At 44.4% G+C, this 26296-nt stretch overlaps 1 protein-coding gene and 1 non-coding gene across 2 annotated transcripts in view; both read right to left on the minus strand.

Moving 5' to 3' along the window:
* Positions 1–26296, minus strand: part of LOC126188483 (sodium/potassium/calcium exchanger Nckx30C) — a 1432322-nt gene that overhangs the window by 1285852 nt on the left and 120174 nt on the right. The gene's annotated exons all lie outside the window — the stretch shown is intronic.
* On the minus strand, positions 17537–17609 carry Trnat-agu (transfer RNA threonine (anticodon AGU)). The gene has a single exon. It is a non-coding gene; the product is annotated as a tRNA-Thr (tRNA).

Raw genomic sequence — 26296 nt, forward strand, 5'->3', positions numbered from 1 at the left:
ACAATCTGGAGATGTTTCCCAGTCCCATTTGTCTTTAGATATCCGCAGTTCCCTTGTCCTGTTCGGATGGGGTTGATGGTTCTCCACTGGCGTCTGGGGAGTGCGAAACCTGGAACTAGCATGGAAGGCTTTTCAATCAGATGACCGTTGAACACTGAAGATTCTTCCCACGGACTTCTCCATACTTCGTTCATGTTAAAGTCGGAGGCTTCAAGATGTCGTGCAGTTCGCCAAGGTGATTTTCTTGACTTCAGACGCTGATGTTCTGCTATTAACATATCGCTGTGTATGGGTAGCTGGGGGCTCTTCTGAATGTTTCTCCAGGTCTTCAGGAGAGCATCTGATCTTCGTAGAGCTGGAGGTTGGATGTTACTTAAACCTGGTAGCCATGCAGTTTGAGTGCTACGTATGCAGCCTGTGATAAGTCGCATTGTCTGGTTGAGTTGCGCATCTATCTTGCAACAGTGAGCACTGTTCATCCAAGTTAGACAACAGTATACACCGACAGAGTATGATAGTGCCAAAGCAGTTGATCTTAGGGTTTGCAACCCCAGGAGATACCAGGAAGGTTTTGAATGATATTATTACAGGTCTTCACTTTTGCGGCCACGTTGGAGAGATGTTGTCGGAAAGTTATGGACCTGTCGAGTGTTATTCTGAGGTACTTCGGTGTGTTGCAGTACTTCAAGGTTTGGACTAGGAGTTTAACTTCTGGTTTATAGTCAGAGTGTCTGTTCCGTAGGTGGAATGCTGAAGTAACAGTTTTCTGAGGGTTTAGGCGGAGGCACAGTTTCCTGTAGTATGTGTCGAGGATTTCCATGTCGGCAATTAATGTGCTTTCAGCAATGGTGAAACTGGAGCTCTGGGTAACCAAACAGATGTCATCAGCACATATGAATTTCCTTGAGGTTGTGGCTGGCGGCTCATATATGTATAAATTGAAAAGGAGAGGGGCCAATACAGATCCTTGAGGTAGTCCGTCACTTACTTTGAAGACTTAGGCTTTGCTTCTGTCGTTATCAGAGTAAATCTGGAAAGGTCTGTTGCTTAGCATGTTGCTAAGTTGGTTTGTGAGTTTCTGACGCTCAATGATGCTCACAAATTTTAAGAGAAGGTCTTCTCGCCATACGGTGTCGTAGGCAGCAGATAAGTCCAAGAAACTGATAAAATTGTAGCAATGTTCAACAGCGTGGAACTGAACCAGGACATCAAGATCCGATTGTACTGGATGGTTGTCCGTCCTTCCTGATCCGACTGTACTGGATGGTTGTCCATCCTTCCCTCACCTATGGCTTCTCTGCGTGGGCCATGATTAGTACCTCCTGGATGCAGACCCTTCAGCGTCTGCAGAATATGTTTTTTTGGTGCAGCCTGCATGCCCCTCCCCTCAGGAGGGTAGTTAGCCTCCATGAGGAAACGAACTTGGTAACTCTGAAGATGTCCATTCGAAAGAAGGCAAGGCGTCTCTATGACAAAGTGGATGCCCTGAGCGACACGCTCACTGACTTACAAAACATTGACACCACGACACCCCAGCACTGGCACCGCCAGTCTGTTCCTCTCACCATCCTTGAGGAATCAGATTCGGACTATGGCTAACGATAGCCCTGATACAGCCATTAATGACGTGTCAGTCTTAATACAAGCACTTGATATGTATCGACATGCTACCTTGAACGTCCACCATGGGAGAATAGTATGGGACTTCAAGCCCCACCGCCACACCTTCAAAGTGCACTCCAGTGATATCATTGGAATGAAATCATTGTAGCATAGAACAAACTTACCCTTACACCAAGACAGCAAGACCTCATCCAACCATAAAAAAAGGAGGAAGTCAGATGCGCCAGCAATCGCGGCATGTTGACTTTACCAGAGAAGGCAGGAGACACATATTGCCACACATATGAAAGATATGTTGCTCGCATCGTTTGGTGAGGATCGCGTGCTGAGCAGTCACTTCCGTCATGCTTGATCTCCCAGATCCGGAGACCTCAGTCTGTGTCATTATTGGTTGTGGGGTTACCTGAAGTCGCAAGTCTACCGCAATTGTTCGACGTCATTAGAGATGCTTAAAGTCAACGTCCGTCAGCCATTTCTCACCATACCCACTGGTACACTGTACAATACTGTTCACGACATTTCCATGACTATAAGTATTGTTGATGAATAACGGCTGATTTCTTGGCCATTATGTTAAAAAGAATGTTGTCTATGCTGAAAATCAATTGTTAAGCCAATTATTGCTTTTATTTATGTGAATAAAATCCCATGTCATTTGAAACCTGTGTTTTAAATTTTTACCTCTCTTCTCGTATTATGTCGTAAAACACTGAATTTTCAAATGTTAACGGACTTTTGAGTCACCTTGTATTTCGAATAGTCACGCTATTATACGATTAGTAATTAAAAATAAAAATTTTATTTTTATTAAAAAATTATGTTTGAGTTCTTGTTGATCAGCATTTCCATTTGTTGATAAATATTGAATTTACATAACGGTAAATAAAGTTCCTACTATTGTGATTCTAACTGGCGACAGTGCAATTCCAATGCTCTACCACTTGACAATCGCAAGGGAAACTCCTCATGGCACCCCTCTCAGATCTAGTGGTAAGATGGCCCAGTGGAGAGGCCGTCAAAACCTGAACATGGGTCAAGCATGAAAACAGGAAGCAGGTCTACTAAACTACGAAAAAAGAAACAAAATAGAAACAGTGAACGGTCCAAGCTCAAGATTTGCAACATTGAGCGCATTTGCATAGACACTCCATCGAGGTTATGTGGTCACTTTGTTGGTCTGCAACGAGGGAGATTCGTTTTCAGATCTCCCTCATGACCCTTTTACCACAAAATTATGAGCTGTCAGTCGGGATATTGATGTGCCTCTTCGTTGTATTCAAATTTGTGTCTGTGTCGTGGTGTAACACCCGTTTGCAACTGCGAGATATAACGAAGGGACCTTCAGACGTACGTACCTCCTATATGTTCTACACAAGTTCCGGATGTCATGACTCTCATGTTCCGTTTTGGAACTTTTAACTCTTGAATTCCTTTGCTGTAACATAATTCACACCCGTTTATTCGTTGCTTTCATTTCTGCGAGAATGCTATGTGGCATCTCACCTGTCCTAATTATTCGTCAGATTTACTTGCGATGGTAATACACACATCAAAAAACGTTTTTCATCACCTCGGTTCCGAGAGTTCCGGAACCTGTACAGAAAATTTCAATAGAGATCAACATAAACATCATTTCCGCCCTTTTTATTGCTCATGAAAACCACACATTACACGTTGTATTGCCATACAGCGAGACATTCAGAGGTGGTGGTACAGATTGCCTTGCACACCGATACCTCTAATACCCAGTAGCACGTCCTCTTGCATTGATGCATGCCCGTATCCGTCGTGGCATATTATGCACAAGTTCATCAACGCACTGTTGATCAAGATTGTCCCACTCCTCAACGGCGATTCGGCGTATATCCCTCAGACTGGTTGGTGGGTCACATCCACCAAACACCCCTTTCACTCCATCGCAGACATGCTCGATACGGTTCATTTCTGGAGAACATGCTGTCCACTCTAGTCGAGCGATGTCGTTAACCTGAAGGAGCGCCTTCCGTTACCACCAGCGGCGTACTTCGACCCCACATAATGCCACCCCAAAACAGCAGGGAACCTCCACCTTATTGCACTCGCTGGATAATGTGACTAAGGCGTTCAGCTTGACCGGGTTGCCTCCGAACACGTCTCCGACGATTGTCTGGTTGAAGGCGTAGGCGACACTCATCGGTGAAGAGAACCTCATGCCAGTCTAGAGCGGTCCATTCGGCATCTTATTGGGCCCATCTGTACCGCGCTGCATGGTGTCGAGGTTGCAAAGATGGACCTCGCCATAAACGTCGGGAGTGAAGCTGTTCATCATGCAGCCTATTGCGCACAGTTTGAGTCGTAACACGACGTCCTGAGGCTGCACGAAAAGCATTATTCAACATGGTGGCGCTGCCGTCAGGCTTCCTCCGAGACATAATTATTAGGTGGCGGTCATCCACTGCAGTAGTAGCCTTGGGCGGCCTGGGCGAGGCATGTCATCGACAGTTCTCGTCTCTCTGTATCTCCTCCATGTCAGAGCAACATCGCTTTGGTTCACTCCGAGTCGCCTTGTTGAGAGCCCTTCCTGGCACAAAGTAACAATGCGGACGCGATCGAACCGCGGTATTGACCGTCTAGGCATGGTTGAATACACACAACACGAGCCTTGTATCTCCTTCCTGTTGGAATGACTGGAACTGATCGGCTGTCGGACCCCCTCCGCCTAATAGGTGCTGCTCATGCATGGTTGTTTACATGCTTGGGTGGGTTTATGATTCAAATGGCTCTGAGCGCTATGGGACTCAACATCTGTGGTCATCAGTCCCATAGAACTTAGAACTACTTAAACCTAACTAGCCTAAGGACATCACACACATCCATGCCCGAGGCAGGATTCGAACCTGCGACCGTAGCGGTCGCGCGGTTCCGGACTGAGTGCCTAGAACCGCTAGACCATCGCGGCCGGCTTGGGTGGGTTTAGTGACACGTCTGAACGGTCAAAGGAACTGTGTCTGTGACACAATATCCACAGTCAACGTCTATCTTCAGGAGTTCTGGGAAACGGGGTGATGCGAAATTTTTTTTGATGGGTGTATATTGTTACCAAATGACTATAGCCAAGACTACAGAAGGAGGACAGACAATTTAATGACCGGAGAGACAGTTCATAAATTTGTGAAAAGAAAGAAAGGGCGACGACATAGATTTCAACCCTGATCTGCTGCTTTGCAGTGCAGCACCACGGCGACACAACCACGACGCCGTGATTTTTGCAGTACTCTCGAAGATGCACATTGTTAGCTGGGACCATTCACTGTTTCTGTTTTGTATTTCTTTTTCACACTTTAGTACATCTTCTTCTTGCTTTCATGCTTGATCTATGTTCAGTTTTTACCACTATGTCTGAGAGGGCTGCAATGGGGAGTTTTCATTGTCAGGTACCGATACCCATCCCAACGAAACAGAAATGTTTTGTAGTTTACTGAGCTTGGAAATCAAATTCATAGATGATTTTTTCAAGGTTTTTTTTCAGAATTGCGTCGTACTGCTTTTGGAAGTTGATGTCCGGGCACTTACCTTCAGATCCTACAAGTGCAAGAAAATAGAAGAGGGCCAGTCGCAGCTGCTGGTGAGGTCTATGCCCCTCGGCTAATTTCCGCGGCTGTGCTCCACGTGATGGCTTCCGTTTGCAGCGCAGCCTGAGTGGGAGGTACCCGGCCGCCCGCCTGCTCTGCTGTGCTGTGGTAGCCTCGCCTCGGCTCGCCTTGCCGCCGGCGCGCGGCTATTGATTGCCCGCGGGACTCGAGGCCCAGACCCGGGACCCGGACACCGCCGCCGCCGACGCCGACGCCGACGCCCGCGGGGCCGCTCGCACGCCGCCCCAGCTTCCGGCAGCGAATCTCATTAGCAGCGCCTCCCTGTTCCTCTTCCGTCTGGTCCCACTCGTTTTATTTTACAAGGTTATTCGTAAATACAGAGGTCAATAGATGTACTAGAATAATACACTGAAGACCCAAAGAAACTGGTACACCTGCCTAATAAGGGTGTAGGGCCCTCGCGAGCACGCAGAAGTGTCGCAGCACGACATAGCATGGACTCGACTGTCTGAAGTAGTGCTGGAGGGGAGTGACACCACGAATCCTGCAGAGCTGTCCATAAATCCGTAAAAGTATACGAGGGGGTGGAATCTCCTCTGAATAGCACGTTGCGAGGCATCCCAGATATGCCCAATAATGTTCGTTTCGGGGGGGGGGGGGGAGGGGTTGTTGGCCAGCGGAAGTGTTTAAACCCAGAAGAGTCTTCCTGGAGCCACTCTGTAACATTTCTGGAAGTGTGTGGTGTCGCATTGTCCTGCTGAAATTGCCCAAATCTGTCGGAACCCACAATGGACATGAATGGCTGTAGGTGATCAACAGGAAGCTTTCGTGCATGTCACCTGTCAGAGTCGTATCTAGACGCATCATGGGTCCAATACCACCCCAAATGCACACGCCCCACACAATTATAAACCCTCTATCAGCTTCAACTCCATTAGTAGTGTAGTAGCTTACTCCATTAGTAGTGTAGCGCTTGACACAGTCACGTCGATTAAATATTTTTGGCGTAACATTGCAGAGCGATATGAAGTGGGACAAGCATGTAATGGCAGTTGTGAAGAAGGCGGATAGTCGTCTTCGGTTCATTGGTAGAATTTTGGGAAGATCTGGTTCATCTGTAAAGGAGACCACTTATAAAACACTAATACAACCTTATGGAGTACTGCTCGAGCGTTTGGGATCCCTATCAGGTGGGATTGAGGGAGGACATAGAAACAATTCAGAGTCGGGCTGCTAGATTTGTTACTGGTAGGCTTGATCATCACGCGAGTGTTACAAAAATGCTTCAGGAACTCTAGAGGAAAGGAGGCGTTCTTTTCGAGAATCGCTACTGAGGAAGTTTAGAGAGCCAGCATTTGAGTCTGACTGCAGTACAATTTTACTACCGCCAACTTACATTTCGCGGAAAGACCACAAAGATAAGATAAGAGAGATTAGGGCTCGTACAGAGGCATATAGGCAGTCATTTTTCCCTCGTTCTGTTTGGGAGTGGAACAGGGAGAGAAGATACTAGTTGTGGTTAGAGGTACCCTCCACCACGCACCGTATGGTGGATTGCGGAGTATGTATGTAGATGTAGATGTAGAACAGTCCCCTGTTGCCGCACGGGGTAGCCACGTGGTCTGAGGCACCTTGTCAAGGTCCGCGAGGCTCACTCTGTCAGAGTTTGAATCCTCCCTTAGCGTAAGATGGGATCGTAGACAAATTTTAATACAAAAGTATTTTTGAATAAAATGTTAAGAAGAGTGCGGAGAGGCTGGGAAATAATTATTACTACCAACAGTTCAATGATCCAAAGCACACTTCTGAAACTGCCAAGCTTTGGATAGCGTAGAACGCTCCCCACGCTTTGAAGACACCGCCACAATTGTCAGATTTAAATCCTATACGGAACATCTGGAACGAAGTCAAAGATCTTGTTAGGAAATATCACATCAGAACTAACGACCATCTGAAAGAAATTCTTCAAAGTGGAGAAATACGGATTCTGTAGTCACCAAATAGCATGTACAGCGAATGTCCAAAAGTAATAGCACTAATAATAAAGAAGGAAATGTGTGCAGGGGAAATCTGCCTCCACGCATCTATACTTGGTGGAAGACACTACTTTCTAGACATCTTTAAGTGCTCACTTTGCACTTTATTCCCAAACGCGTCCAAACAGAACCAACATGCTATTATTCTTTTCCTGTCTGCCGAAGGACAAACACGGTAGACATCCATCGACGAATGAACAATGTGTGTGGTGGAGCATGTCCTTCGAAAACCACCGTTGTGGAATGATGTGCCAATTTTCGTGATGAGTGCTGCTGCACGTCCCCATATCGCAAATGTCGTAAAGCAGAAGTTACGACGATTTAAGTGGGAGACACTCGAGCCCATGTGATTATCACGCCTTCGATCCTTTAAAAAACGCCCTTCAGCGGTCGACGATTCATGTCGGACGAAGATGTGCAGCAAGCAGTAACAGACTTCATCATGATTCAAGACACGGCGACTTACAAAACGGGTATCTTCATTTTGGCGCATCGTCCTCAATGTTCACGACGATTTTTCCTGGTTGGCATACCGATACTGAACTGTACGGTCTTCGAACGGGAACTTTTTGATCGCCCTTTACAATCTGATGCGACAGTATCGAACGGAAAATTTGTTTACTTGTTGTGGCACGCCTGCCCCCAACTGCAAATATGCCTAAGCGCGTCTTACGAGTCGAAACTTGGAGAGATACTCTGTCCACTGATGACTTCTAGTTCCGCGCAGCTCTCTTCTGAAATCCTGCAGGTACGTATAACCTTGTATTTCATTCCCATTACTACTCCGAGCAGACCATATGAAGAACAGTCACCTCGAGAAAATCAAGGTGCCACCACGCCATCGTGAAACTTCGTCATGAACACGAACGCTTACAATCGGCGCAAAGTACTTGTGTTTATTTTGTACATAATACTTTTCTATTTGACATGCTAATGTGTAGTGTTCTTTATGGTAGTGGGAAGTGCATACGCAGTGTGAAACGACTGATGGACAATATGTTATAAAAATTTTAAAGGATAAAATCTGTTGATGACTGCATAGCTCTGTCGAAAACGGCCATCCAGTAAAATAATTTTTTAGCGATTTTGGCTGGTGAAGTTTCCTTCAAATATTGTTCATCACTCTGTGTTTTAATTACCACGTCTGGACCTGTAAAACGTTATATATTTTGTGGAAAGATAACGCTAAATGTAGTTTATCTGTTCGTGAACTGGCCAGATTTTTGTTAAATCAGTCTTCCAGCTAGTTCGATGTGGCCCACTATGATTTTCTTTCTTGTGCTAACCGCTGTATCTCAAATCCGCACCAACACCCAACATCGCCTATTAATTGTTCTGTAATATCTCTGTATTTCCGCACAACGTTTGCCCTCTTTGCCTTCCCCAATACCACAAGAGGTATTGCCTTGTATTTTACGCCATGTCCTATCATTCTGTCTGTCCTACTTGTCAGTGTTTTCCACACATTCCTTACTTTGCCGAATCTGCGGGGAACCTACTCATTTCTTATTTTATCAGTCCATTTAATTCTCGGCATCCTACTGTAAACGCTTCGATTCTTTTCGTTACAGGTTTCCTATACGTACAATGCTGTGTTCTACTCAGAGACTTGTCAACTTGAAGTGTTTACAAGATACTAATAGACTTCATTTAGCGAGAATGCTATCTTTGTCTGTTTTCTTGCTACATCCTCCTTGCTCTTTCAGTAATGCTTCATTTTTCAGGAGCCCTTGACTCTGTGTTCTACGTAGTCCCCACTTTTCATGTCAGTTTTTTCGCTTATCTCATATCTTCATACTGTCTCATAAAACACGGCGCCCAGAAACGAATACTGCTTTGAAGTGCCTAAGTGAATATTAAGGAGGAAGGAATATTATGGTCCAAACGACTACGAGGTCGTTAGAGACTCAGAACAATCTCGAAGAGAGTAAGGATGGAGAAGAGAATCGGCCGTGCCCTTTGAAAGGAACCACCCCGCCATTCTCATTAAGTGATTTAGGGAAACAACAGGAAACCTAAATCGGGATGGCCAGACAGCAACTCGAGCAATCGTTCTGCTGAATACCAGTCAGATGTTTCACCACTGCACAAATCCACTGGGTAAATTAAAGAGGAGAACTGATACACAGAAGACTTCTACATCCAGGTGTTTTGTTGTGCATCTTAACTGAAGAGTTTGCCCGCCCCCGCCCCCGCCCCCGCCCCGCCCTTCCCTCCTCCTCCTCCCCCCCCCTCCCCAAACACACACCACATCTTACCCATGGAACTACCATCACAGTACCGAAGCATCACCGGTAACGGAACCGTGGGGTAGATAGAACAGGGTTTCGTAAACTATCACGCGAACTGTATTTGCAAGCAACATCTAGATAAAATGGATTTGTTTCAGTTTTCCAATACTCTTTTTCTCATGAAAAAACGTGTGTAAAACATAATGCGGCACATTTTATGATGCATTTTCATGTATGACGTTATAATTTATAAACATATTTGTCGTACGATTCCCAGTGCGGGATGGTGCGTTTTGCATGCAACACTAACGCGATAAATGCTCTGAATTCTAGTCTGAAGTCAAACTCGTTGGACGAGATATACTGAGTTCCATATCCTAGTGCAGTTGCTCGCCACAAATTTATAAGACATTTTATTCCCACTAAAGTATGGAAAGCGACTTTTTCTCAACGTCACGTTAGTATTTACTCTAAATTGCCTTCCGCATATGCATCTACGCGTTTCTATGGAGCATCTACAGTTGCTGTTGAAGAACTGATGCTCCATAGGAATGTATGGATGTGTATATGGAAGGTAATTTAGAGTAAATATCATTTACGAACATGAACTTCTTAGTTTTCAAGGTCTTATGGAATAATAAATTTTGTATTCTAGTTATTTCAGGATGAACAGTTTTAGAAAGGACCACAGTTTTAATTTGCCGGCAACATTCAGAACGATGCACACTCCGCTGAACAGCAACACATAGGAGCTAAACCATTTTCCCGCAATATGCTTTTTCCAGGAGTGCTTTTCCGACAAGACCTGTAAGTGAACTTTTTTAGGAAGGAGAGAGGTACTGGTAGACGTGAAGGACATAAGTCGTGCCTGAGTAAAATAAATGGTTCAAATGACTCTGAACACTGACCACTGAGTCATCAGGCTCATAGAAATTAGAACTACTTAAACCTAACTAACCTAAGGACATCACACACATCCATGCCCGAGGCAGGATTCGACCCTGCGACCGTAGCAGTCGCGCGGTTCCAGACTGAAGCGCCTAGAACCGCTGGGCCACCCCGGCCGACAAAGCTACCCAAGTTGTGAACATGATTTCCAATGTGGTAGCTAAGAGCACGGTAACGAGCACATAGGACATGCTCTCTAACGTTGTCTGCGACTGAAACGATATCAAGCACCAATTGTTTGCTGCCGATAGCGCCTTCAACTTGCATATTTTGATTCTGAGCCGGCCGCGGTGGTCTAGCGGTTCTAGGCGTTCAGTCCGGAGCCGCGCGACTGCTACGGTCGCAGGTTCGAATCCTGCCTCGGGCATGGATGTGTGTGATGTCCTTAGGTTAGTTAGGTTTAAGTAGTTCTAAGTTCTAGGGGACTGATGACCATAGATGTTTTAAGTCCCATAGTGCTCAGAGCCATTTGAACATTTTTTGATTCTGAAAATAACACTCGTGAAATAGCAGCACCAACTTCATTGGTGGTTCCCAAAGACACGCCGAGCATGTCCATAAGAACATTCTGTAGGCATTAACGGATTAAATGATTATATATTCCTGACATTCTCAGTATTGGGGCGATCTGCAATGTATGGTAGCCGAAGAAATCTTCACACGCCAAGACGGCTAAAAAACATTCTTAGGGCCAGCAGCATAATATTTGTCAGATAACGACATGTTTCTTAGAATAGATGCACCAAAATAGCTACTTATAATAACTAATCTTTATTCACGACGGACTGATTCGGCATTCATCGCCATTGTCAAGTACGTCTAGACTGGTGTGACACCCGTATTAAGTCGTTAGTGAACTGTCTTGTGACTGTCACTGCAACTGTAAATGACATAAATATATTGAAAATAAAATTTTAATTAGGTTGTGACAGTAGTATGACAGTTCCATTCTTACGTCCTAAGTACGCGTTATAAGTAGGCATATCTGTAACATCAAGAATCCTTTGAGATCGCAAAACGGTCTGCAACATGATCCTTGAGTAAATTTGAGAACTCTCGTTGTCCTAGTTCCCAGCAGTTACTGGCAATTGGCAGCAATTGCATGAGCATCTGCGCCACTGTTTTCGGTAGTAAACACTTCACAAGAAAGAACAAGGAAGCGCCGACGGGATCCGGAATGCGACGTAGAATGCGCAACAGTGCTACACCACTGCAGCAGGTTATATCAGATCCACTGCACACACCAACTGCAAAAACAGTCAGACACTTCGATCGAAGAAGTATAAAATGTTTGCAAAAAGATTCAGATGATTTACAAGACTATATCTTCCATATGAATAAAGATAGAAATTTGGGTTGAATTTTAACCTACATATTGAACATAAAATTTTCATATTAACGCCAGTTGTAAGGTGCTAGATCTTGTGGTTGACGGTAGATTCCCCTGGAACAGCTAGCTCGCTCGCTTATGGCAACTGCTTACCTTGTGTACGATGCGGATGTGGCATTGTTGACAACTGCGAGCACATGTAGAAAATTTCATTTTTAAACAGGGCAGAGCACCACAGCACTGGTACCTGCGTATAAGAGCATGTTTTAACAGTTAGCTGACTCAGCGACGGATCGGGCATAAGAAGCGTATGGAACTCACATCTGCATCTACATGATTACTCCACAATTCACAACTAAGTGCCTGGAAGAGGTTTCATCGAACCACCTTCACGCTACTTCTTTACCGTTCCACTCTCGAGCAGCGAGCGGGAAAAACGAACACTTCAATCTTTCCATGCGGGCTCTGATTTCTCTTACTTTATAACGACAGTCATTTTTTCCTATTTAAATGGTCGCGAAAAGACATTTGGTTATTGAAACTTGATGAGAAGCTCCTGCCGCAACGAAAAACGCCTTTATTTTAATGATTGCCACCCCAATTCCTCTAACATTTCCGTGGCACTCGTTCCCCTATTTGCGAAATTCAGAACGAGCTGCCCTTCTTTGAACTTTTTCGAAAATCCCACCTGCTGTGGATCCCACACCGGACAGGAGTGCTCCCGTAGAGGGCGGACAGGCCTAGTGTAAACCGTCTCTTCAGTAGATCTGTTGCAGTTTCTAAGTGTTCTGCCAACATATCGCAGTCTTTGTTTTGCCTCCCCATAAATTACTTATGTGATCGTTCCAGTTTTATTCGTAATAGTAATTCCTAATTACTTTGTTGAATTTACAGCCTCTAGATTTGTCTGATTTATCGTATAACCGAAATTTAGCGAATTCCTTTTATTACTCATTTATTACTCACCTTTATTTAGAGCCAAATGCCACTTTTCGCACCATACAGGTATCTTGTCTAAATCATTTTGCAATTAGTTTTGATCGTCCGATGACTTTACAAGACGGTATATGATAGCTTCGTCGGCAAAGAACCTAAGAAGGCTGCTCAGATAGATTCCTAAATCGCTTATGTAGATCAGGAAGAGCAGAGAACCTATAACGCTTCCTTTGGGAACGTCAGATACTACTTCTGTTTTACTCGACAACTTTCCGCCAGTTATTATAACTGTGACCTTTCAGAGAGGAAATCACGAACCAAGTCACACAAATGAGACGATACTCTGTAGCCACGCTATTTGATTAGAAGTCGCTTGTGAAGAAGCCTTCCGGAAATCTGAAATTATGAGGAATCAACTTAACATAACCTGTCGATAGCATTCACAACTTCATGAAAATAAAGAGCTAACTGTGTTTCACAATAACGATATTTTCTGAATTCATTAGCTATTTTTCAATAATCGTTTTCTTCGAGGAAATTCCTAATGTTCGAACACAGCGTATGGTCCAAAATCCTACTGCAACTCGACGTTAGTGATATGGGCCTCTAATTCGGCGGATTCCTCATATTTTCTTTCGTCGGTATTGTTGTGTCTTTCCTGTGTTTGGGAACAGATCTTTCTACGAGCCTTTATTGATTTAAGCTAGTTCGTTACACCGAGGATATCTACTTCTACGTTACTCATGTTGACAGTTGTTCTTGATTAGAATTCTGGAACATTCACTTCGTCTTTTTTTGTGAAGGAATTACGGAATGCCGTGTTTAGTAACTCTGCTTTAGCGGCACTGTCATCAGTAATATCATCATTGTTAACTCAAAGTGAAGGTATTGATTGCGTATTGTCCCTGGTATAATTTACATAGGACCAGAGTCTTTTTGGGTTTTCTGCCAGATTTCGAAAGAGTTTAGATGTGGAAATGTTAAAAGCATATCGCACTGAAGTTCGTGAGAAATTTCGCGCTTCTGTAACAGATTACCGATCTTGAGGTTTTTGTTTCCTTTTAAATTTGACAAGCTTTATTCGTTGCTTCTGCAAAAGTGTTCTGAATTTTTTTGTGTAACGTGGGAGATCAGTACCATTTGTCAGTAATTTTTTTAGAATGTATCCTCAGCTGCCATCGATAGTATTTCTTTGAACTAAAACACAACTGGTCTACGCTTAAGCAGGCAGACTGGAAGGAGTGTGGATATCGTCTTAGGAAGACATCAAGCGAATTTTTATCTGCTTTGGATGTTATGGTATTCAGTCTCGCTGGAATTGCCTTGTGGTCACTAATACTTGTCTCTGTCATAATGATCCCTATTTACTCAGGATTCTTTGCTGCTAAGTAGGTTTTCGCAACCATTTACGCATCTAGTGGGCTCCTGAACAAATGGTTTTATGAGAAACCATTCTGTACAATTTCGGACGCTGTTTCATGCCAACCACCGGCTTTAATCAATTGTTTCCGCCAATGTTTCGAGGGTACATTGAAGTGATCACCAACTATAATTGTACAAGTGGAATACGTACTTGAAATAAGACCCGAGTTTTCTTTGAACTGGTCACTAACTGAATCATCTGAGTCTGGGGATCGGTAAAAAAGAAACAAGTTACTAATTTTTTCCAGTTGTCGAGTATAACCTCCACCGATACTAACTGACAGAATCTCTTTGCGTCAATTTCACTACAAGATAAACTACTCCTGACAGAAATAAATACTCCATCACCAACGGTATTTAATCTATCCTTTCTTAACACGGTTAAGTTCTTTGTAAAAATTTCGGCTGAACTTATTTCCGGATTTAGCCAGATTTCCGTACCTACAACGATTTGAGAGACAGTGCTTTCTAATAGCGTTTGTCACTCTGGTTCTTTCCCAACACGCTACAATAATTTACAACTATGATACCGACTGCTGCTAGGTCTATCCTAGTCCAGTGTTTGCCCTCCACCCTTTTAGACTGATGCCCTTCCTGTAGATTCGTAAGATCCTCTAACCTAAAAAACCGCCCACACCCTTCCACACTGCCCTCTCTAGCCATGTAGCCGCTTCCTGTGTGTGATGGACCCGTTACATTTAGCGGAACCCGAAAACCTACGACCCTGGAAGTCGGAGAATCTGCAGCCAACACGGTCGCAGGACTGTCTGAGGTTCCGATTCGGACCATTTTGTCGCCTCTGTTCCAAAGGACCGCAGTCGGTTCTGTCGACAGTGGTGAGCTCTGCCTTCATCTCACAAGCAAGACTGGTAATCTTTACCACTTCAGCTAGTTGCCCAAAACCAGACAGAATCTCTTGCGATCCAAAGTGACACACTTCGTAGTATCTTCATGAGTCACCACCTGCTGTTGGCTGTACCCTATACTCTTCATGGCATTCCGAAGCACCCGTTCCACAGGTGGAATGTCTTATCTCGTTATGCACACTGTGTACACATTGGTTTCCTTCCCCTCCCCGGCAGCCATATCCCTAAGGAGCCCCATTATGCGCCCAACATTGGAGCATCCAATTACCAGTAATCCCACGTTCTGTGAATGCGCAGACCTTGCTGGTCGAGAGGCTTCCTCTGCAGCAGAGCGAGAGGAATCATCTAGCTCAGGATCTCTGCTAGCCACAGATAGCGCCCGAAACCTGTTTGTCAGATGAACCAGGGAGGCCCTCCTACTGGTCCCCCGGAAAGTCTTTCACTGTGCGCCACACCTTGGGACGACCACTCACTCGACTATAGGTGAGAAGTCAACGTTAGTGCAAACAGTACCCAGGGCGACCACAGTAGTGGACCAGTCGACGGACACATGGGACTTGCTGGACGTCCTTCGGATCCCCACGTCTGGTCCCCACAGTGATGCCCACTGGCAACAGCATCAAGCTGCGTGACGCAAGCCAACACCACCTGGAGCTATGAGCAAAGGGTTACCACCTCAGCTCACAATCTGGACACAGCAATCACAGTTCCTATCCATACCAAAGACGGCCTGATAAGTAGACAAACACACACGAACTATGGCAGTTTAAGCTCAAGAGCACAGAGGAAATAAAAATAAGTCGCTTCTTACAAGAACCTCATAGAACTAAGTGTTGTACTCTGATGAGGTGCTGCAATAACAAACGCTACTATGAAACTGCATCATCCGCCTAAAAGGTCGCATGATCTCATGTCAATGGTATCTGATTTTTTTTTCTTTTAGGAAAGTCCTGGGGGCGGTTGCGAGGGAGACTCCGCATACGTACCTCTCCTTCCAAGAACTTCGGGCGAACTGCGACTTTGCATAGCGTCTGTAGTAAATGTGGTAAGCATATGCAACTCGCAAATTTATTGGGCAGGTTTGATTATCATCTGAATGTTATTCGTGTGTCTGGCTGAGGACACTTTGAACATTTGTGGAAAGTAAATGAATCCGTGATCTCACACATAATTGTGAAAGAACCAAAAGATTGGATGTGCACGCATGTAGAAGAAACACTCTTATAAAATAGGATAGTTCTTTTTAAATTAAAACAGGTAGAAGGAATTGAACGGCACTTGATATGGGCCATAAGAAGCTTGTACAATGAAAAAAAATAATAGAAACAGGGACAGTGAACTAAGAATGACATTGCAACTAATCTAGCAGCTAAACAAAGCTCTTCTAATTTAATTCTATTTTGTATATGAGTGTCATGCTTAAAAAATAGAATAAGAAAACAGAAAACAACAAAGCGATAAAACCAGATAAGGATCATTATATAAAAACATTAATGTATGCTGACGATCAGACTATAACAGCCACTTCAGGAGAAATAATACAAAAAAATATTTTTAAATAAAACCAAATTGGTAAAAATTATAATTTCAGTATATCTATAAAAAAGAGAAAGGAATGGCATTCTGAGAATAACAACACGTGCACTCAAAAATAGTAATGGGAAACAAAACTGTTGATGATTTTGACTACCTTGGCTGCGAAATTTCTTTAGATTATGATAAAGATATAAATAATAAAACAGCAAAATTTCAGGCTGTCAATAGGACAATATAAAGAACATTAAACAAACGACAGCTAAAGAATCGGAACTGCAATTCTATAAAACGATAGCTGTTCCTGTGCTACTTTGCTTGTCAGAATCTTTGATAGCAAACAAGGAAGACATAAATCGAATAGTGACGAGAGAAATGAAATTCCTCAGATCAGTTAAAGGACATAAATTAAACGGAAGAAAAAGAAACGAAGATTATTACAAATGAGCTTAAAATATTTGCTATAAGCAGAAATATTTTATATAAGCAGAAATGGAAGCAACATGTAGAGACAGAACGCAACAAGGCAGATATTCCTGAACGTTTTGCAGTTTATGCCAAAACGGGTAGGTACAGTACGTCGGCCCAGGAAATGATTAAGCTAAGACGCTGAAGCAGGTTCCTCGAACCTAATCCATGAATGCTAATGACGGTGATGATGATGATAATAAAAACTCTGTAGTTTTTTGCGCCAGTTACTCGAAGTTTCTACCTGCATTCATGTTGAAGATATAGTTTTGTGAAATTGTATGAGTCTCTCTTGAAACACCCTGCAGACTACCTTATTCACGACCCTGTCGTTCCTGCATTATATAGGCATTTAAGATTCCGCTGTCACTTAACGACTTGAGGCTAAGAGGTGCAGTAGTGAAATTACATACTGCAAGTAGTCAGCCTGATTGCGTCTGCTGTCATTAAACATCCTGATAGGGTTCACACGTAGAAGGGTTTGGAAGGAAATTACATGGTCTCACAGACTTTTCAAGTCTCAAACATACATGATGCACATATGCAGACTGAAGCGACGAAAGAAAATTTGTACCAAAGCTGGGATTCGAACCCAGGTCTCCTGCTCACTAGGCAGGTTCGCTAACCACTACGCCAACCCTGGCACAGTGGCTTTGCACAATTGTACGTACAACCTTAGCAGCCTCCCTCCAGGAGACCCTGGTTCGAATCTCGACCTTTGTAAAAATTTTCATTCGTCGCTTCAGTCTGCACGTATGCGTCATAGAAGAATTTTGCTGAGTTGTACGACTATTAGATTACATTGAAACGTGTTTGTAGTTGATGTTACAGTAATAATCCCGTGGCTAGCGCCCTTAGCAGAGAAAGAAACAAGACTACGTAACAAGACAAATGTTTGCAATGCTAACAGGGCGGGAATGTTTGCACTCGAGCTCGATAGGGCAGGAGAGTTTGCGCCGTAGCTGGCTCGTCAGCGCCCGGAGTGGTGTTTCCGGCAGAGCGAGAGTGAAAGACGGCCGGAAGGCCAGAGGTCACTGGGTCAGCCCCGGCGTTCCCCGAGGGCTTGGCATTAGCCGCCACCTGGCCACGCCGCCACCGATCTGCCTCGTTAAATCCGCGGCTGGACCTGTCAACGGCCGTACCGTCACACCAGCCACGTGCTATTTGCGCTTGTCTCGCTGCCAGCTTCTACCCTCTCCCACTCCGTCTCACTTCTCTCTCTACCTTTCCGTTTTCTCTTTGGACGCGAGCGCGCTTGAGAGCTAAGTGACTCGTTACCTAGAGAGCTATTGAGTCCTAATATTATTTAAGAATTGTAAATTAGATTTTCCGCTGTTTCCTTAAAAAAATTCAGGCGAAACAGAAAGACATGCAGATTTTCGACGACGTCGCAGCAGCGGATAATTTAAACCTCAGTGTAAGCAGATGATGCAGTGATGAAAATTCATGTGAAGCATTTAAACTATGTCTAAAAAAAAAACTAAACTCCGTCCGAACAGGCCTTGGAAGGCCCAACGGTACCGACCGGCCGCCGTGACATACTCAGCGGATGTGGAGGGGCATGTGATCAGCTCGCCGCTCTCACGGCGCTTGACAGTTTTCGTGACCGGAGCCGCTACTTCTCATCATGTATCTCCTCAGTTTGCCTCACAAGGGCTGAGTGCACCCCTCTTGCCAACAGCGCTCGGCAGACTGGATGGTCACCCTCCGAAGTGCTAGCCCAGCCCGACAGCGCTTAACTTTAGTGATGTGACGGGAACCGGCGTTACCACTGCGGCAAGGCCGTTGGCTTAATCTGTGTCTGCATATACCTAATACTCCGAAAGCCACCGTATGCTGAGTGGCGGAGGGTACACTGTCCACTACTAATCATTTACTTTTTCGTTCCACTCGCAAATAGAGCGAGGGAAAAACGATTGTCCGTCTTCTTCTTTCTTTTTTTGTCAGTTGATGGGGGAGACAGAAGCAAACATGAGTGGGCAGAAGTGCATAGTAGTGTCCGACCTACTCCCCACAGAAGAAAAGAAAACTGCATCTCTATTCCTTCATTATTCTCACACACTATATAAATACACAGCAAAATAATTAAATAGAATAACACAAATATGATTAACTACAGAGAAAAGAAAAAAAGTATAGATCAAAGATAAACCAGTGGCAGTGTCGGCAATACAGAAAAACACAATACACTCCTAGAAGTATATAAATAAACAGTGAACGGTGGTGAACGAAAAAGTATCCAGCGTGAAATGTAACAAAAGAAAAGCGTAGTTTTGCAAAGCAGCGTAACATTAGACCACAGGTATTAGGGTCTAAAGAAGAAATAAACTAAATACGCGTTAGCAGACGGAATTTCCTGATGTAGGAAAAAAAGCAAGTAGAGGGTTGGGGTTGTTTTGGAGAAGGAGACCAGACAGCGAGGTCAACGGTCTCATCGGATTAGGGAAGGAAGACGGCCGTGCCCTTTCAGAGGAACCATCCCGGCATTTGCCTGGAGTGATTTAGGGAAATCACGGAAAACCTAAATCAGGATGGCCGGACGCGGGATTAAACCGTCGTCCTCCCGAATACGAGTCCAGTGTCTAACCACTGCGCCACCTCACTCGGTAAAAGCAAGTAGAAATTACACTGAGTAAAAACCAACAACAAGCTAACGAACTATTTTAATACCTAAAAACAGATCAAATTGCAAATATCTTTAATAACAGACCAATGATGATGCTTTACTTCAATAAAGCGAAGCGCGTCTGGTGAGAAATACACGCATTTTCTTGTAGTTGTAGTGACGGAACAAAAATACCCTCAGGAACTGTCTGTACGTCTCGGTGCAGGCCCTAATTACTCTAATCTTATCTTCGCGATCCTTACGCGAAATGTACGTTGGCGGCAATAGAATCGTTCTGCATCAGCTTCAAATGCCATGTCTCTAAATTTCCTCAGTAGCGCTTCTCGAAAAGAACGTCACCTTCCCTCCGGAGATTCCCATTTGAGTTCCCGAATCGTCTCCGTAATATTTCCGTGATGTTCGAACATGTCAGTAACAAGTCTAGCAGCCTGCCTCTGAACTGCTTTAACGACTTCTTTCAACCCGACCTGGAGCGGATCCCAAACACTCGAACAATGGGTCGCACAACTGTCCTACATGAGGTCTCCGTTACAGATGAACCACACTTTCCTAGAATTCTCCCAATAAACCGAAGTTGACCATTCGCCTTCGTTACTACAGTCTTTACACGGTCATTCATTTCATATTGCTCTGCTTTATTACGGCTCAGATATTCCTGCTTATCGCGATCATTCGCTTTAACCATAAGCCAGTCTGAGCAAAATCCTAAATGAGGACAAACTGCAGGAAACGATGCCTGAGACGATAAGGAGCAAAATGGTCACATGGTAATCGTATTTGAAGGTGAAGATCTTTGGTAATGACCGCGGTATCAGCTCCAGGCAGATAACTGACCAGCGTAGGGTAACCAAAACAACTGTGTGGAACGTTCTCCTCAGCGGCCATTGTCGGTATCGCTTACAGCGCGTGCAAGCCATATTACCTGCGGACTTGCCTCCGCAGCGACCGTTTCGCCGCTGCTTCGTCTTATGGGCCATCTTGGTGCACGTATTCCTGTCATCTACTCTCTTCAAAAATGGTTCAAATGGCTCTGAAGACTATGGGACTTAACGTCTGTGGTCATCAGTCCCCTACAACTTAGAACTACTTAAACCTAACTAACCTAAGGACATCACACACATCCATACCAGAGGCAGGATTCGAACCTGCAACCGTAGTGGTCGCGCGGTTCTAGACTGTAGCGCCTAGAACCGCTCGGCCACTCCGGCCAGCTCTACTCTCTTCACAGATGAGCTAAGGTTACGACGCTCATCCCCGCCCCCATGGTATGTAGGGGCGGGGATTATTGGCTACCGCCTCGTGGAACCATTCATGCTTTCATAACTTCTCACAGGCGAGGTGTATTTGCGCTTTCTGCAGGTAACCCTGTCTCTCTACTGGGAGATGTATCTTTTGTAGTGTGAGACGTAATGTATTCTCCACGCGGCGGTGCTCCAGCACAGCGCCCTCTTGAGCGTGGAGTTAAAACGGCACTACAGAGGGCACATTCCACTTACGTGGTTTGTCCTCATGTGTGCTTTCAGTTATTGAAATTACAATGCGTTTACTCAAAAAAATCACTATAGTCCCGAGTTGCATTTAGCACTGCGGTACAGTTTTCTTAGATGTCCTCAGTTGCTTCGTAATGGGGTCCCTTCAGTGCAACTTCAATTTTGGGATAATCAGAAGTCGACTGTCGCCAGATCCGGCGAATACAGTGTGTGATCTAGGACTGCCATCTATTTGCTGGCGAAAAACTAGTGCATACCCATTGCCTTGTTGGCTGGGGTGTCGTCATGGAGTATCAACGAGGAACCTGCCTCTCAGTATTCGGGCCGGATTAGACGAATTTTCATCCACAAACGCTGGAGGACTCAAAGAAACTTAATCTTGCTTCACTGCTCCATCAAAGTGTCAGATAAGTACTATTACATCAGCAGCCAGGGTGCCTTCTGTAGCAATGCAAGCCTTTTGACTTTCTATCCAGCTGTTTTTGAAACTTCAAGGATCGTAATTCTGCAACTCCCCATGACATAGGCACAGCCCCGAGTTCGCGTCTCGGCCCGGCACACAATTTCAATCTGCCAAGAAGTTTCATATCAGTACACACTTCGCTGTGACGGCGCCGGGAAAAGAGCATCTCCGAATCGTCAAAGCTGGCCAGCTGCCCGTGTGCTACTGTCGCTGTCCTCTGCCTAAAGTGGCTGAAGGAGGGTGAAACGACGAATAGATGTTACCTTCTCAAATACTGTTTCGACCTGAAATCATCACCAATAATTAATAATTGCGACCATTCCTGCCTCACAAATGCTGAGCGAAATAGAGATTAAGTAAACCCGAACAGGCTATTCTCATCTGAAGTACTGACACACTGTTCACCCAAACAAAACCCTATATCCGCCAGTACCGAAGACATAATTCACGGCGAAACAGTAGTTCAACCTAGCAATGACATAATTTATCCATCTCACCGTCAAAGCTGGTTGCATGAAAACCCAGCTACACTTCCATTTCAGCCACCTCAACGTCTCAGATCTTCTTTCACTCCATATTTCCTATAAGCATGGAATATACGTAGATATTACCCACAACAACAAAATTTTGCATCACCCCAGTTCCCAGAACTCCTGAAGATAGACGTTGACCGTGGATATTGTATCACAGACACAGTCTCTTTGACTGTTAAGAGATGTCACTAAACCCGCCCAAAGATGTAAACAACCATGCAGAGCAGTGCCTATTAGACGGAGGGGATCCGACAGCCGATCATTTCCAGTCATTCCACCAGGAAGGAGGTACACGGTTCATGTTGTCTGTAGTTCAACCATGCCTAGACAGTCAAAACCGCGGTTCGATCGCGTCCGCATTGTTACTTCATGCCAGGAAGGGCTCTCAACAAGGGAAGTGTCCAGGCGTCTCGGAGTGAACCAAAATGGTGTTTTTCGGACATGGAAGAGGTAGAAAGAGACAGGAACTGTCGATGAAATGCCACGCTCAGGTCGCCCAAGAGCTACTACTGCAGTGTATGATCGCTACCTATGGATTATGGCTCGCATGAAGCCTGACAGCAACGCCAACATGTTGAATAATGCTTTTAGTCCAGCCACAGGACGTCGTCTTACGACTCAAACTGTACGCAATAGTCTGCATGATGCGCAACTTCACCCAAGACGTCCATGGCGAGGTCCATCTTTCCAACCACGACACCACGCAGTGCGGTACAGATGGGCCCAACAACATGCCGAATGGACCGCTCAGGATTGGCATCACATTCTCTTCACCGATGAGTGTCGCATATGTCTTCAACCACACAATCGTCGGAGGCCTGTTTGGAGGCAACCCGGTCAGGCTGAACGCAACCCGGTCAGACTGAACGCCTTAGACACACTATCCAGCGAGTGCAGCAAGGTGGAGCTTCCCTACTGTTTTGGGCTGGCATTATGTGGGGCCGACGTACGCCCTTGGTGGTCACGGAAGGTGCCGCAACAGCTGTACGAAACGTGAATGCCATCCTCCGACCGACAGTGCAACCATATCAGCAGCATATTGGCGAGTCATTCGTGCACTCCAAAATGGCGCTATCCAGAACCAGTGCAGAGGCAACTGCACCATAGATGCACCATGTAGGGATGAATGACTGCTGCGGAGACGGGTGAGGGCTAAGAGAAGTGCCCTGTTGGGCAACTGGCAGCTCAGATGAACCAAGGGGCTACCTACAGTGTCTCCTCAAAGACCGTTTAGAGAATGATGCTGCGAATGAGCCTCCACAGCACGCGCCTGATTCACGCACCCATCCTGACTGCTGTTCATCGGAGACGAAGGCTGGAATACACATGCCAATAAGACAACTGGACGTCCACTGAGTGAGGCCAGGTGGCCTTTTTTAGACGAATCACGTTTTATGCTCCATCGGACTGACGGCCATTGGCGTGAACGGACCTGCAACAATCATCGCAAATGTGGAGACCAGAGGAGGGAGCGTCACGGTTTGGGGCATGTTTTCGTGGCATTGCCTGGGTGATCTCGTCGTCCTGGGAGGCATAAACGCAAGTATATATATATATCCTTCTTTTGAGACTATGTCCACCCCTAGATGCAGTTTGTTTTTTCCTTGGCACGATGTCCTCTAACATCAGAACAATGCAATGTGTCACACAGCTCGGAGAGTACGTGCTTGTCCCGAAGAGCATGAGGATGAGTTTACCGTACTCCCCTGGACACCAAATTCCTCGGATATAAATCCAATCGAGATTCTGTGGGACCACCTCGGGGCTGTTCGTGCCATGGATTGTCAACCGAGAAAGCTAGCGCAGCTGGCCACGGCGCTGGAGTGCGCATGGCTCCACATCCCTGTCGTTGCCTACCAGAACTTCACCACCTGCGCGTCCAGGCTGCAAACGGTGGTTATTCAGACTTTTAACAGATTGTCACTTCAATTTACCTGCATCGTGTATGTGTGGAGAAGATGGCCACACCATTACTCGAGGAGATGTATTAAGATCTAGCAAGTGTGAAATTACTTCTTGATGAAATTGGAGCCAATGACAACATATTCTTACATCTCAACAGCTATGGTAAATGAAATGCTACGCCTCAGTTAAGGCCCAGTTAGGTTTGTAGACACAGCACTCCGCAACTTCATACATATTACAATCGCCAACATAGTGCTTAAAATTAACTTTCGCTGCCTTTTTGTCGTATGGAAAATTTTATCCAAGAGAAAAATCCTGTTCCTCGGTCCTGAATTATAAGCCTTATTCATAAGCTTCTTTAATTATTAGCCTAAAAATTGGTCAAAAATACATTTGCGTAATTACTGGCTCAAAATTATATAAAAAGTAATTGCATGTTGCACCTGGTAACTCTCACAGTGAAATTACGATTTATTTTCTGGCACTACACGGCACTTACGTAGATGCTATTATTCTAACAATTTATGATCAGCGTGGTATGAGTGCGAACAAATGGGTACAGTGGGACAGTGCTGACACGACTATAAAAGTAAATGTGCTTCTGCCCTTTTGCTTTTGCTGCAATATTTCAGGTGATGTACTACTGCTGCGTTGTGAGTAACTCGGCGTCGTGGATCGACTTTCCAAAGACCTGCGCTCATTTAAATTACATTTTTACAGTGTTTTGCAGCAGTGACGTGGAAAGTCAGGCTTGGTGCCGTGCTCAGGCAGCTTAATTACTAAATTAACTACACACTTTCAGCAGAAATTTTTTCAGTTGTGACCACGCGTTGGTAACATTTCAGGTACAGCACATCCGAATGGTTTGTACTGGTATCATTGATTTGTTGATTTCATCCCCATCAATACATTCGTTTCTTTTCACTTCATTTAATTCACTTCCTATACATATATATCTTGTGCATAAATAGGCTAGAGGATTCATATCCATTCGACTACATAACTAGAGATTAATCACTAGAAACCGTAAAATATCCCAGATTATCCTTACGGAGCCACATAAAGCGTAACGGCCATATAAAATGAGAAATAAGCATGCTTTAGCTTCGGCCGTGAAAGAGAAAGGTGGGCAAATAGCACAAGAAATACAATAGACTTAGAAAAGTCCTTCGTAAGTCGTACACAGATGACTTCTACCTTTACCACTGGAGGGCAGCACTGGACGGCGACCTAAGATGGATGGCCTGTGACTGTCCAAAGTTCAATAGTAAGATTGCACCATCAAAAGAGAGGAAAAGAAAGTGGAAGTTATTGGCTGAAACTGGAAGAGAATGCTGGTAAAGAATAGGGATGTGATCTGTTGTATTATTCGTAATTTGGTTTCATGTGTGGCTATCATTTATTTCATATTTGAAGGAAGTAAATTTGCTCCAAAACTAAATTTGAACATTAAATGTTTTCAGTATATTCACCGATGTAATATAAATGACTAACTTAAGTGAATGAAAATTTATTGTTGATGACAGTTAGGCAGTTTTTCATATTTTCTGTGATCATTAACACTAAAGAAAAATACGGTGTTGATTAAATTAACAGTGTTAGTTCTGTGGTATTATTTTTCATTTTTCAAAAAAATGGTTCAAGTGGCTCTAAGCACTATGGGACTTAACATCTGAGGTCATCAGTGCCCTAGAACTTAGAACTACTTAAACGTAACTAACCTAAGGACATCACACACATCCATGCCCGAGGCAGGATTCGAATCTGCGACCGTAGCAGCAGCGCTGTTCCGGACTGAAGTGCCTAGAACCGCTCGGTCACAACGGCCGGCTCATTTTTTAACAACCTGTTTATCACCAAATACAGTTGCTGAACAATGTTGATATCATGGATTATCCACGTTTGGAAGTTTTTGACCAGTAGTTTACTACAAGTAACAATATATTGTAATAATTAAATTTCGAAGCAGTAACACATGTAACCAAGAATACACTGCCTTATAAATTTTATGGGTAATTTGGGGAGCATGCTAATAATCGATACTCTTATCATGCATTATAATGAGAAAATTCTGGAAAGTTCTTAGACATAATATTATCTGGCGGAAGGCGATTTTGTTTTATAGTTCCTTGTTATCATTATTTAGTGACTGTATGAATATATTTTCATTCTGGATTAATAAAAGTTGGTTTGCGGGTTGGAGTATAGCAAAATTCAATTGATTTCTTTTATCGCCATATATCATACCAAGTCGGTTAAAAATAGTAGACGGACAATTTCGTTATTTATCTCGTCCCTAGTTAGGACTGAGAGG

Source organism: Schistocerca cancellata, chromosome 5 (assembly GCF_023864275.1).
Source record: "Schistocerca cancellata isolate TAMUIC-IGC-003103 chromosome 5, iqSchCanc2.1, whole genome shotgun sequence".
Lineage (NCBI taxonomy): Eukaryota > Metazoa > Arthropoda > Insecta > Orthoptera > Acrididae > Schistocerca > Schistocerca cancellata.